The sequence below is a fragment of the Ochotona curzoniae genome, unplaced genomic scaffold, assembly GCF_017591425.1.
Source record: "Ochotona curzoniae isolate NIBS_2020 unplaced genomic scaffold, NIBS_Ocur_1.0 scaffold_4505, whole genome shotgun sequence".
NCBI classification, from domain to species: Eukaryota; Metazoa; Chordata; class Mammalia; order Lagomorpha; family Ochotonidae; genus Ochotona; species Ochotona curzoniae.
In genome coordinates, this window is record NW_024467118.1 from 28,541,154 (window position 1) to 28,553,259 (window position 12,106).

At 42.0% G+C, this 12,106-nt stretch overlaps 1 protein-coding gene across 1 annotated transcript in view; it reads left to right on the top strand.

Annotated features, from left to right (window-relative positions):
• The first annotated feature begins 799 nt into the window (after positions 1–799).
• The window catches only part of ATP10D (ATPase phospholipid transporting 10D (putative)), an 86,368-nt gene continuing 75,061 nt past the window's right edge, over positions 800–12,106 (top strand). The window contains exon 1 of the mRNA XM_040966357.1: positions 800–996. The gene's annotated coding sequence lies outside the window, so the exon portion shown is untranslated. The remainder of the gene's footprint in view (positions 997–12,106) is intronic.

The following is a 12,106-nucleotide window of genomic DNA, read 5'->3' on the forward strand; positions in this document are numbered from 1 at the left end:
ATTTCCGAGGTCAGACACAAGGCGTTGTGTGTGCTGCTCAGAATTGACTCAGCCGCTGAGATTTGCCGCTGCCTGCAAAAAGAGCTTCCCTAATCAGGCGCCGCAGGAAGCCACACCCAGAACGTGTTTCTGCTTCTCTCTCGGAGGTGCTCGTTCGGCCTCTTTCGCAGAGTTTTCCAACTTGGAAGCCAGCTCCTCTGTGAGTTCTTCTCAAGTGTACACTCTGATTCCCTGACTCTGACTGTGTGTTTGAGGAGTCCTTGAAGGAATGAAGACACAGGCACAACAGAAGAGAGTTTTGAGGGGGGTTTTTACCCCACTTTCACATTTCCTTCAGGGTGGAAAAACAGGGAGTGAGAAAGAACTATACTTGGTGGGATCCTCCCCCCCCTTCAATTTCTAGTTATGGAACCGTTCATCTCAAATGTTTCTATTTTGTTTCCTTCCCCTCCAGGACACAATTCTGCAGTGCTTTAGATTGAGGTAATTGAGCTCCTTGTGAAGCTGAGCTTGGGTGAAAGAAGCGAGTATGAACCAAACACCTGAACTGGAGCAAGCCGGAGCGCCAGGTGCACCCGGTGAAAGGCCCAGGTGGGACACATCTCGCTGCCGACCTCGGAGCCGTGGAAGGCCGGCGGGTGGGCGGCTGTGCGGGGCCGTCCGAGCCCGGCCGGTGGGCAGCTCTGTCCAGCAGCTGGAGCTGGGAGTCCCGCCCACGCGGCGTCACGGGAGGCGGCGCAGCGCGCGATTGGCAGCCCGTGGAGCCGGAGGACAGGAGGAGGAGAAGTGGGCCGAGACCGCCCTGGCGCGGGTGCCGGCTCTGGCTGCTGGAGTTTGGGAGCGGTTTGTGAAGTGATTTTTTTTTTTTTAAACTTCCCAAAGGCAAATGGCTGGCTTGGAAGCCTAACCTGCTCCCCCTCGCCGGACGTGCGCCTGGTTCTTTGCGCCCCAAGCGTCGCGGTCGTCATGCTGTGATGTGTGCCCCGGGAGGAACTGGTAAGAGGGACGACCCTCCTAGGGCCGTCCCCCAGGCTCCGCTTCACTCTTCCTCTTCCTCTTTCTCCTCTCCTCACCCCTACCACCAGGCGTCTGGTGCCACGGCTCCACGCGTTCCTTCAGGGCTCACTCAGGACCCGCACCATATTCAGTCGTTTCATCTCTGAAAGGGACTGTATTTTATATGCTCTGAAAGCCGGATTTGTAGAAAGGTGATTGTGCACGCGCTCCCACGTGCACACATTCTCTCTCTCTCTCCCTCTCCCTCTCTCTCCCTCTCCCTCTCTCCTTCTCCCCCTCCCCTTTCTCCCCCTCTCTCTTTCTACCCCTCCGCTTTCTCCCCCTCTCTCTCCCTCTCTCTCCCTCCCCCTCTCCCCTTCTCCCTCCCCCTCTCCCCTTCTCCCTCCCCCTCTCCCCTTCTCCCTCCCCCTCTCCCTCCCCCTCTCCCTCCCCCTCTCCCTCCCCCTCTCCCTCCCCCTCTCCCCTTCTCTCTCCCCTTCTCTCTCCCCTTCTCTCTCCCCTTCTCTCTCCCCTTCTCTCTCCCCCCACTCCCACGTGCCGTTCTCATCATTGTAAAGTGGAAAGCAGTTTGGTCCAAATGGTGACAAGTGTTACCAATTACCCTCGTGAAGGCATCACTGGCAGATTGCTAAAGAAAAAAAGGTGTTTGAGCTCGACTAGAACTGCTTCTTAGGGGAGTGCTGCGTAAAGCCGGCCTTCTGGGTTGGGCCCTGCTGCGGGGCAGTTCGGAGCACCTGTCATTGTCCCACCTAGTACGTCCCAGAAACTGCTCTGTGCATGGCACAGATCCCTCCCCCTCAGGCCTCTGCCTGGTGACTGGGACTGGGGTCTTTAGAGAGGGAATCTAATTTCAGCACCCCTACTGCTGAAGGCACTTTAGCTCAGGTCTTCAGAACCCAAGTTGTAAGATTCAAAGTTTTACTCCTTTTTATGCTAGCCCTTTTTAAGGAGGAAAAACCAGGCAGTTTTCCAGGCTTAGAGCAAGCCTCTGATTCCAGCAAGAATAAGCCCTCTGCTGGGGTTATTGTATCTACCTTTCCCATCATTTAAACACCCACCCACCCAACACCACTCTAGGCTTGACAAAAACAAAAATGTAACACATCAATGAAACAGAATAACCCAGTCAGTGCTATGACGTGAGACCCTTTTGCTCGCATCCACCCTATGGGACAAGCCCTGCTTCTGCTGGGCTATCCTTCTCACATGTCCCTGTAATGTATAGACACTGAGATGCTTTCTATCAAATTTACACAAACTGTATTGAAAACAAGTTAACACTCCCAACGCTTTAAGGAATTAAGCGGTGAACACTTGTTATATGGTACAAAAATATGAGAATGTAAGCTGTGAAACCGGATGTGGGGGGTGTTGGGCATTAGCGTTTCCAAAATTGAATTATTTTTTTTATTTAGCAACTGCATCTAATTGAGTGGAACATCATTTATATTGTCGTTAAACTGGAGGAAATGCTCAGAATTTGATTACATTTGAACACAGCTGGGTCATTGAACAAATGTGCTTTTTAGAATCACTCAAAAATTGAGTTAAAAAATATCCACACGTCCCAGACTTCATTCCACATTTTTATTTTTTGTATGATCTCGACGAAAAACCCTTCCCCAAGGTATGGAAAAGCGAAGAAAATGGCATCAATCAGTCATTTGGCACCTCTCCAGGCACCATGCTTTGATCAAGATCTATTAAATAAACTGCCAGCTCTTTAAAACAGAGCATGTTTGTAAATCTAAGAGCAAATGGGAGCATGCTAGATGCTATCGTCTTTCCTGGTTAATAGTTACAGCAGGGTAGCAGCCTTGCTGGCCTTTAGCAAAGGCCAGTGAGTAACATTTCTTAAAAATATTGCTCTCTTCCTGTGATCTCAGATGGATTTGTCTGGTTTTCAGAAGTTATTTTTAGCCATATAAACCATACTTCTCCTGGCTTTGCATAGCACGATGTAACAGTGACACTAAGTCATTGAGGACTGATTGAAATCTTTCATAGTTGAGCAACACAGCTATCCTACAAGATTATTTAGCAACAATATATTAGAAGTATGAATAGTCCCATGATACAACTCACTGAACCAATATGGTAGCATTCACTAAGACCTGAAGATGTCACAACCTTTGGCCAAATAATCTTGAGTCTAGAAATACATCCTCAGGAAATCGGCTGAACTCTGCAATAACTTATGAATATGGATATTACACTATTTTCTGAAACATGAAACGAAATCAAACTCCCATTAGCAAAATGTCCCTAAGCAGGGAGCTAGATGGGAAGTGGAGCAGTCGGGACATGGACCATTGCCTTATAGAATGCTAGTGCAGGAGGCAGGGACATAGCTTACCATAGTGCTGGCCCCTGAGTTTCTTTTCATATTCCGTATATTACCAAAATATTTGTAGCCACTATCACTTTTATAGTTTAAAAATTAACTTTTCAAAAATGATACCAAAGTAAAGGCAAATGCTAAACTGTATTTTAAATATCAGCATACCTTTTTCCATATGATATTATGAAAAGAAATACTTTTGTAATGTCACTGTAATCTGAATGTTTGTGGTTCCCCCCTGCAGCATTCACATGTTGATTCTTTATATTGTGATAGAAGAGTGGGGACGTTGAGTTGATTAGAGCATGAGAGTAGATCCCCCCAAATTAGGAGTGAGTGCCCATATAAAAGATGCAGCAGGGAACTTTCTTGCCCTTCCATCAGGTGAGGACACAGTAAGAAGGCGCTATGGAGATGCAGGAGAGCAAGTCCTCAGCAGACCACTAAGCCTGTCAGCGTACGTCAACATAGGAGATTTATAAGCCTGGAAATCAAAATGAAATTTGTGTTTGTTGGGAGGCCCATTCTATAATACAGAAAAATAACCCTTGATGTAAGGGAGGAACAGCACGTTTTACACCACAAAATGATATCCCAGTGAAGCAAAATCTACCCACAGACATCAGTTGATCAGTATGAATAAGCCAATTTTTATCCGGGTGCTGGAACAAGGAGCAAAGCTGGGACTCAGACATATGTACGCTGGTGCGGAATCCGACATCCCAAGTCGCTGCACCCAGGGCCAGCCCTAAATGTGAACTGTTCTTAGGTGTGATTGGTGGGATTCTATGTAATTTCCGTGTTTTTTTTATGTAAGTAGCTATAGTTTCTAAGATTTCTTATGCAAACATTTTATCAGGGGAAAATCACACTAATAGAGCAATTTGTTGAGACATGGTGGTATCTGCTTTCTCCATCACAAAGTTCTTGTAGTTTCCTTTGTTATCTGATGTTATGTCAGGCATCATTATCTCCATATTTCCCAGTGGAAACATTTGGAATATAAGGACAATCACAGGGCTCTTCTGTTCCTGGCTGTATTCTGAAGCAACAAGCAGTTTTGGACCTATCTGAGTTTTACTTCCCTTTCTTTTCTGTTGATCATATCTGCTAATGTCTGGTGTTAATAGGTTTGCATTAAATGCTCTGTATATTTCAAAAATCTTACTCTAATGCCTTTTAAAAAGATGAGAGAAACTTCATTAGTAAAACAAACTTACAAGCTTTCAGTACAATTTTGTAGAGGTTAGGTAATAAAGAACGTAGTTTGTTGGCTGTAAGAATAAAAGTGAAAATCAGTTAAATAGGTTCAAATGTATAAAGGTGTTTTCTTCAATTTCATAACTAGGCAGTTTTCAAAACTTTGATTTTCTTAAATTGGAATAAAATATATAGAAGATTACAGATAAAAGTCTTAATTGTAATGTCACTTGAATAACTGTTTTCTGGGACCCCTCCCTTACCTTTTTATCTCATGGCCTTATTTTCAACTTCACATGACATTTTACGTTTTCCAAATTCATGTGCGAGGGCTCTTCAGAAAGTTCATGGAATAGACACTGAAAAAAAAAGCCCTGTGGATTGATTTCAAAATATCCATCATCACATAAGCTTAATTTTGAATTTCATTTACTATGAGCTTTTGGAAATGCCCTCCTACCGCTTAAGTGCCTAATTTTATCCTCTTTGAACTGAGTGTTTTGATCTGTTTAGTGGCTTTTACTCATTCTCACGCACACAGCATCATGCTTCGGGCATGGTGAGATAAGTGAACCCTAGAAGGTAAGCATCTTGAAGGAGGAGATTTTCGTTTTGCTGACTTCTAATGTCCATCACAATGCCTGACAGCAAACATTAGCTGAAAAGATGAGGTTATTGGGTACTTTCAGTGTGTTGTAGTACGGTATTGAATAGACTTCCTTTGAAAACTGTTCAAGGTGCTAATATTACCATTTGACAAATACAGACTCAAGGTGCCACAAACTCATGGTGAATGCTAGTTGTAGTTCTATTGGCAGGGCTTATATGCTTTCTGCAGCCTGGAGGGGCATTTTTTTTTCTGTCTTTCAAAATGAATGCTTTGGGAGGCAGGAAGCTTTGGGTAAATTACTGGAATTGACCAATTGTTATTAATTCATCTTATAAAGATGATCAACTTTTTCATACCACTCACACTTTTGATTTCTCCCTTACTGGTAAGCCAAGTATGTGTTTACTTGAAAGCTATAGAGAGGAAGAGACGGTAAAAGAGATCTTCTACCTCCTGGTTCACTCTCCGGTTCCCTCCAACAGCTGGACATGGGCCAGGGCCCAGGCCTGAAGTCAGGAACCTGAAACTCTGCTCATCAACCATGTGGGTGGCAAGAACCCAGGGTCTTGGGCCATCACCAGCTGCTGCTTAGGGCGTGCATTAGCAGGAAATTTGATCGTAGGTGCTAAGTAGTTGGGACCCACCAGTACTCAGAAAAGTTAAGCAGGCCCAAGTAGCAGCAGAACCCACTGCACCGTAGTGTCTGCCCCTTAACGTTTTTTTAAGATTTATTTTAATTTGAAATTCAGAGAGGGAGAAACAGATCTTCCATCCGATGGCTGAAATGGCCTCAACAGCCAGGACTGGTCCAGGCCTGTGGGTGTAGCCATGTGGGTATGGGGGCCCAAGCACCTGAGTCATCCTCTACTGCTCTGCCACATGTATTGGCAGGGAACTGGATCGGAAATAGAGCAGCAGGTTTGCAATGGGGACCCACATGGATGTCAGCATTCCAGGCGGCAACTTCACCTGAAGCACCACAACACCAGGCCCCTCAAAAATAATGTTTAACATCTGTAGTTCGTTTCCACTTAAGGTATGTCACAATTTAACAGTTTCTCTATTTCTAAGTCTTTGGGTTAGTTTAATGCTGAGGCTAGCATCTTTGTGTTCAGGGAATAAGAGCTGAACATTTTTAAGCCATGTTTTTGGGATGCCTAGCCAGGAAGAACAAGCAGCACTCTTCTGAGAACCATAGCCGTGCTGCCCTGCACTGTGAATGAGAAATGATTTGCCACACACAGACAGAACGTATGATCTCTGCCTTAATTACGTTTCTGATGATATTGAAAATACTTTTCACTATTTGTAGTGTGATTGTGAAGGCTGTTTTGAGAAGTTGATTTTTCATATAAATACTTAACACTATAATTTCTGTTGTTTGATTTTATTAAATAATAATGTTGGAAGTTTATCACTGAGCCATATAACATGTTACAATGTTTAGGGCAGTAGAAAAGATTCCAAAACCAAGTGCAAATAGATGTGAAAAGTTTAAGTAAGGCACATATCTCAATGCTAGTTGCATTGTGGTCTAGTCATGCTGTCATATAAAATTTTAACAAGCATAATTTTGTGATCAAAGTAATTTAAATATTTTATGGCATTTGTAAGTAGGGTTGTTTTTAAAGTCTGTATGCATGAATGAGCCATAAAATATTAGTGGAGTGTACAGTGGAGCCTTCTGTGTGTACTGCCACCCTTTTGCTAAGTAAGCTGGTGTAGGTCATTGTCTCTGAACTTTAGTTTCTTTGTGTATATGAGGCAGTATTTAGTTAAATAGTTTCTTTACAACTTTAACATTCTAAGTTGCTAGACCATGTACTCTATAAAATGCTTTTCCTAGTCAGAAATGTTGGCATCCATTAGTGCTATAAAAAATCTGTGTTAATCTGTAAAATATCATATACCTTATCTACATGCTTAATAGTAACTGCTGTTGGCAGTCCTGCAGAATAGTTATGATAGCTCTATATATGAAGTCCCACCAGGGCTGACTGGGAGAGTGACAATTCAAATGCCTCCATCTGTCTGAAGCACTCCATTTTTTTTTTGTGCTCTGTCATTTTCCTCTCTTGAACCCAAGGAGTCACTTCAGCATCTTTGACACTTTGGGCTGGATCATTTTGTTTTTTCTTATACGTTGGTTAACAGTATCCCTGCCATTAGCAGTACTCCTGACCCATTCTGCCTATACCAAATACCCCAGCTATTATGAAAGCAATCTCACTCTATTTGAGAGAAAGAGGGAGAGAAAGAAACAAAGGAAAACTTATGTTTAGAAATTAAAACAGAGTAAGATGATAATATAAAGGAAGCAGATACTAAATAGTTTAACTCGTTATTTTTAATGGCCTCATTAATCTCTTACAGTCTGTTGTTAGAATTACAGTTCAATGTGTTTTCAGGTTTTACACACAAGTATGCACGCAGTTTCTCACAGAGAACTGGAATTTAGCTCACTTCATATGAATAAGTGAAAATGGCAGCCCAGGAAATCAGTATTCTGCCTGTTTAGAAAAAGGATTTGGGCTCTCATTTCCAAAATGGCCACTTGTGCTAGTTCCATTTCAGAACTTGATTATCTATCAGTAAGTATTTCATTACCACTTTTCTGTTCTCTTATTTGCCTCATGGGAACTGTTTTCTGGAGTATGTCAGGTAATGCGGGAATCTCCTGAGGTTTGTGGCTGATTCCTTTCGCAGACTGTGGGCTCTTGGAGGGTCAGAACCAAGTAGACACAGGACTTGCCGTAACTTTGGTATCTGGAGAAGCGCCTGGCCAGCTCATGGTAGCCTTACAGTGTTTCCTCGACAGATAGGATTAGGAATTTCTGAACAGCAAAAACAGATATCTCCAGTTCAGTCTTGCTGAGTTTATGCCTTGTAGAAACCTGAAGATCACTGAAATGATCAATTTTGTTGCCATTATTAATGATTGCAAGATAGTTGGAAATAAGAGCTACACATTTCTAAAGAAAGGTATTTGGATAACCAATAGGAATAAACCTCTGCGACCAGGCATAAACATGCAAACAAATCCATGTAAATGCTTCTGAAGGCATGACAATATAGAACACTTTGCTGTTCAGAGTGTTGGATGCCAAATTGTTGAAAGAAAATTATTGAAAGTATGACTTCAGGGAAACACTGTGATGTAACACAGTAGAAGATAAAGCCGTCAACTGCAATGCTATCATCTTACATAGACCCAGCTTCAAGTCCTAGTTGTTCCACTTCCAGTCCAGCTACCTGCTAATGGCCTGAGAAAAGCACAGTGGAAGATGGCCCGAGAGCTTGGGCCCTTGCCACTCCTGTGAAAAAACCAGATGGAGCACTTGGCTTTGGTTTGGTCCAGACTTGGCTGTTGAGGCCATCTGGGAAGTGAACCAAAAGGTTGTGTTCTGATTCTCTCTCCTCCTCCCTCTCCCCACTCTGTCATATCATCTGACTTCCTCCTAGATGAAACTTGGTTTTTACTTAAAGGGATAGATCTCAAGCTGTCTTAAGTGACATGAAATAGATTACCCAGAATAACTTCCTCCCTGAGAGTTTTAGAACAATAAAATTCAAATACCTCAGCTATTTTTAAAAATAGGTTCTATTTGTTTTATTTCCTTTTTGGTAGCTTCCTTTTGTTAGTTTCCCTTTCAGAGTTACATGCTGTAGCTTTTAATGGATGCAATAATGATTTTAAGCATGCACATTGAAAGCTTGAAAAAGATATCACAAAATGCCTAAGCTGTTATATTACTGTCTGGAGCCCTTGAATACGATTGTTGAAGGGCATTCTAGTCTTTATTGCTTAATACATGAGCATTTGGTTCATTATTCATATATTCTTTCCTCAAGTATTCATTGTGTGTCTACTCTGCCTGTTGCTGTCACAGGCCTCTGTTGTCAGTGAACAGCAACACAAAGCAGGAATTCCTACTCTAGCAGAGAAAGGAGAGAAGCCGAAGAATGAATCAATTCTGTACTCTTAGAGAACAATGCTAAAGTTCTATGAAAAATGTGTGGAGAAGGAGAATTAATGGCAGGCAGATCTTACTCAACTGAAGGCTTTTACTGCAATTCATGTACGAGCCTTCAGAGAGTTTTTGTGGTTAGATCAACATCTAAATGAGGTTGCAAAGCTCCAGTTGCTAATGCTTGTCCAATGCAGTGGTTGTGGAGGCCAGGAGAGGTAATGAGGTTCTGGAGGTATTTTTAGAAGAGACCATTAGGCCAATATCTGTACCCCATATCACACAGAATCTGGGTTGGAGTTGTCTCTGTTCCTAATTCCAAATTTCTGCTGTTGTTCACCTAGGAAAGTATTAGATAATGACTTGGACAGTTGGGTCCCTGTCACTTGCATTGAAGACCTGGATTGACTTGTTGGCTTCTGGGGACAGCCTGACCCAACTCCTTGTTGTTGAGGGAGAGTGACCCAGTGTTTGGGAATACACCAGTTATGGCTGTGCATTATCTCTGTCTCTCAAATAAATGCTAAAATATTAAGTATAGCAAATAGAATTTTCTGACTGACCATCCAAGTGTTATAGACAGTGGAGTTTTTAGGCTGCACATGTAGGATAGAATTGCTAGCAATTGGCAGGATTCATCTTTAAGAGCAACAGGTATGGGAAGAGAACCGGAGCCCACTGTGGCCACTCTGCCAGTGTGATTCTGGGACTCTGGGAAGAGCTCTTTGCTGGAGCTCAGGTTCATGAGGAAATTTGCAAGAGTTTGCTTTTGATGGCTTTGGTTTGTTCAGTAAAATAGAAACAAGGTCATCAGCAGTAAGAAAGTCAAGGGAGATATTGGCCAGCAAAGAAAGGAAAAGATGCGAGAAGGTGGAATGTGAAAGTGGGAATGATTGAACTGGAAATGCAGTAGGGCTGCACTAAGTGTGAATGTCCAATTGCTGGTTCATGTTCAAGAATTTAAAGTGACACTAATTAGCAATGCTATGTGCTTTTCACCACTTTTACCATTAGCTTGTAATAGCATTTATTAAAGGAAATAACACAATTAGGATAATTGTGTTTCCCAAGAAGGAAGGAAGGAAGAAAGGAAGAAAGGGGAGTGAGGCAGTTGAAATGGTAAACCAAAGGGTGATTACACTGTTGAAACAAAGTAGGGAAGTGAGACAGATGGGTGAATGTGAGGGACAGCAAAAGATGCTTGATCTGTTGCTGATGGAGGGATCCACGGTTAATTGAACTCAGGTGAAAAATAAATTTTGTTTGAAAATATTGCATACATTGGGCCATATTTCAACTCCATAATAAAGAATTTTCTATTGACTATCAATGAAAGTTTTTGTAATACATACATACAAATACTATTAATTTTTTTTCCAAATGAAGTGTGCTTTTGGCAATTTTTTTTCCCTGTAAGTGGTCTAAGTTCAGCTTTCTTTAAATAATCACCTTCTGTTCTATGGCCATACACTCACATTCCGTAAGGGACTGCCGGAGGCAAGGTGCCTTCTGACAGCCCTTTTTTCCAGAGGTTCTGTTGTCAATCAGGGACCACAAGCAGTCACTGGGACTCTCCCTCCAGGGAAGGTATTTCAGTTAGGGTTGGAGAGCTGATGATCAGGCTGTGCTGCTTGGACAAGTGTGTCAAACATGCTGAGCTTCGCTTCTGTTGACATTAGCTGGAGGTAAGAACATGTACCTAATTGTAAGGATCAAAGTCAGTGCATATGTATCCCTGGTGCAGAACTTGCCATAGCTCCCTAATGAAAATTGCTGTTACAACATCAGACTTGCTGAGTTAATCTTATTATCACCAAATAGCCAAATCTCACAAACCTGCTATGCTATAATTTCAGTAATATAGAAGTACTTCACTTAGGAGTACCAAGGTCAAAGTACAGCATTAAAGCTTGCAACCATCAATTTGGTAACACATGTTCATGCTTTTTAGGTTTGAAGAATAGATTAAGGTATATTAGAAATTCATGCATAACCATTAGTGATATTTTAAAATTTCCCAGTAACAGATACACAGGGTCTTTTTTAAGTTGCATCAAAATGATCTTTCAGTTGTATTTTTGTCAAAGTTTTGAAGTCTCCTTTTGCACAATAGCAACATTTCCTCTGCCTCCCTCCTATGTAAATCAGCTTTGAGCCTAATCAGTCAATGAAGGTGATTTCACTTGGAGATGTGGTCATGTCAAGAGGAAAATCTGAGCTGTATGGAAGGAGGGAAGCATGAAACTGTCAGTGTCTAGATGAGCCATCCATAAATATGTACACAAACACACACACACGTCTGTGCAAATGCAGAGGATCCGTGATTTACCAATTTAAGGCTTTCCTGCTTGATAATAGTTGTAAGAACCCTATGCATGCAATAGAATCTGTTTCAAATGCTGTATTTTCAACTTTGCCTGGGCTAGGAAGATGTATGATCCTCTCTTTTGATGCTGGACACCAGTGGGAGCCACATCTTTCTGTCAACATCTTTGTCACAAGGGAATCAGCTGTCATTCCACAGTGTGCTGTGTTGTCAGTATTTGGGGGAAGTACATGCATTCAGTGTTACTGAGATATTTGACACTTTGTTTTTTTTATAAAATAGGGTTTGCGTTCTATGATTTTGACTATGGGCTCATGTAAGTGTTGAGTGTATTGAAGGCCAGCTAGGCTAAGCTATAGTGTTTGGCAGGTTCGTTGTGTTAAATGTTTTCAAATTTTAATGGGCTTGTAAGAATGTAACCCCATCTTGAGACAAGCAGCATCTGTGTATAACATATTTGTATATATGTATGTGATATTGTGTATATACATTATATATAAAATATTTTCTCTGACATGAGAGAATTCAAGAAATTCCTATTTAATGTTTCTTGCAAATTGGAAGAGCATATAACATTTGTTAGTGTAAAGTGCATCTAGATAGCACATGCATATTTTATACATTTTCAAGACAAGTGTGCTATA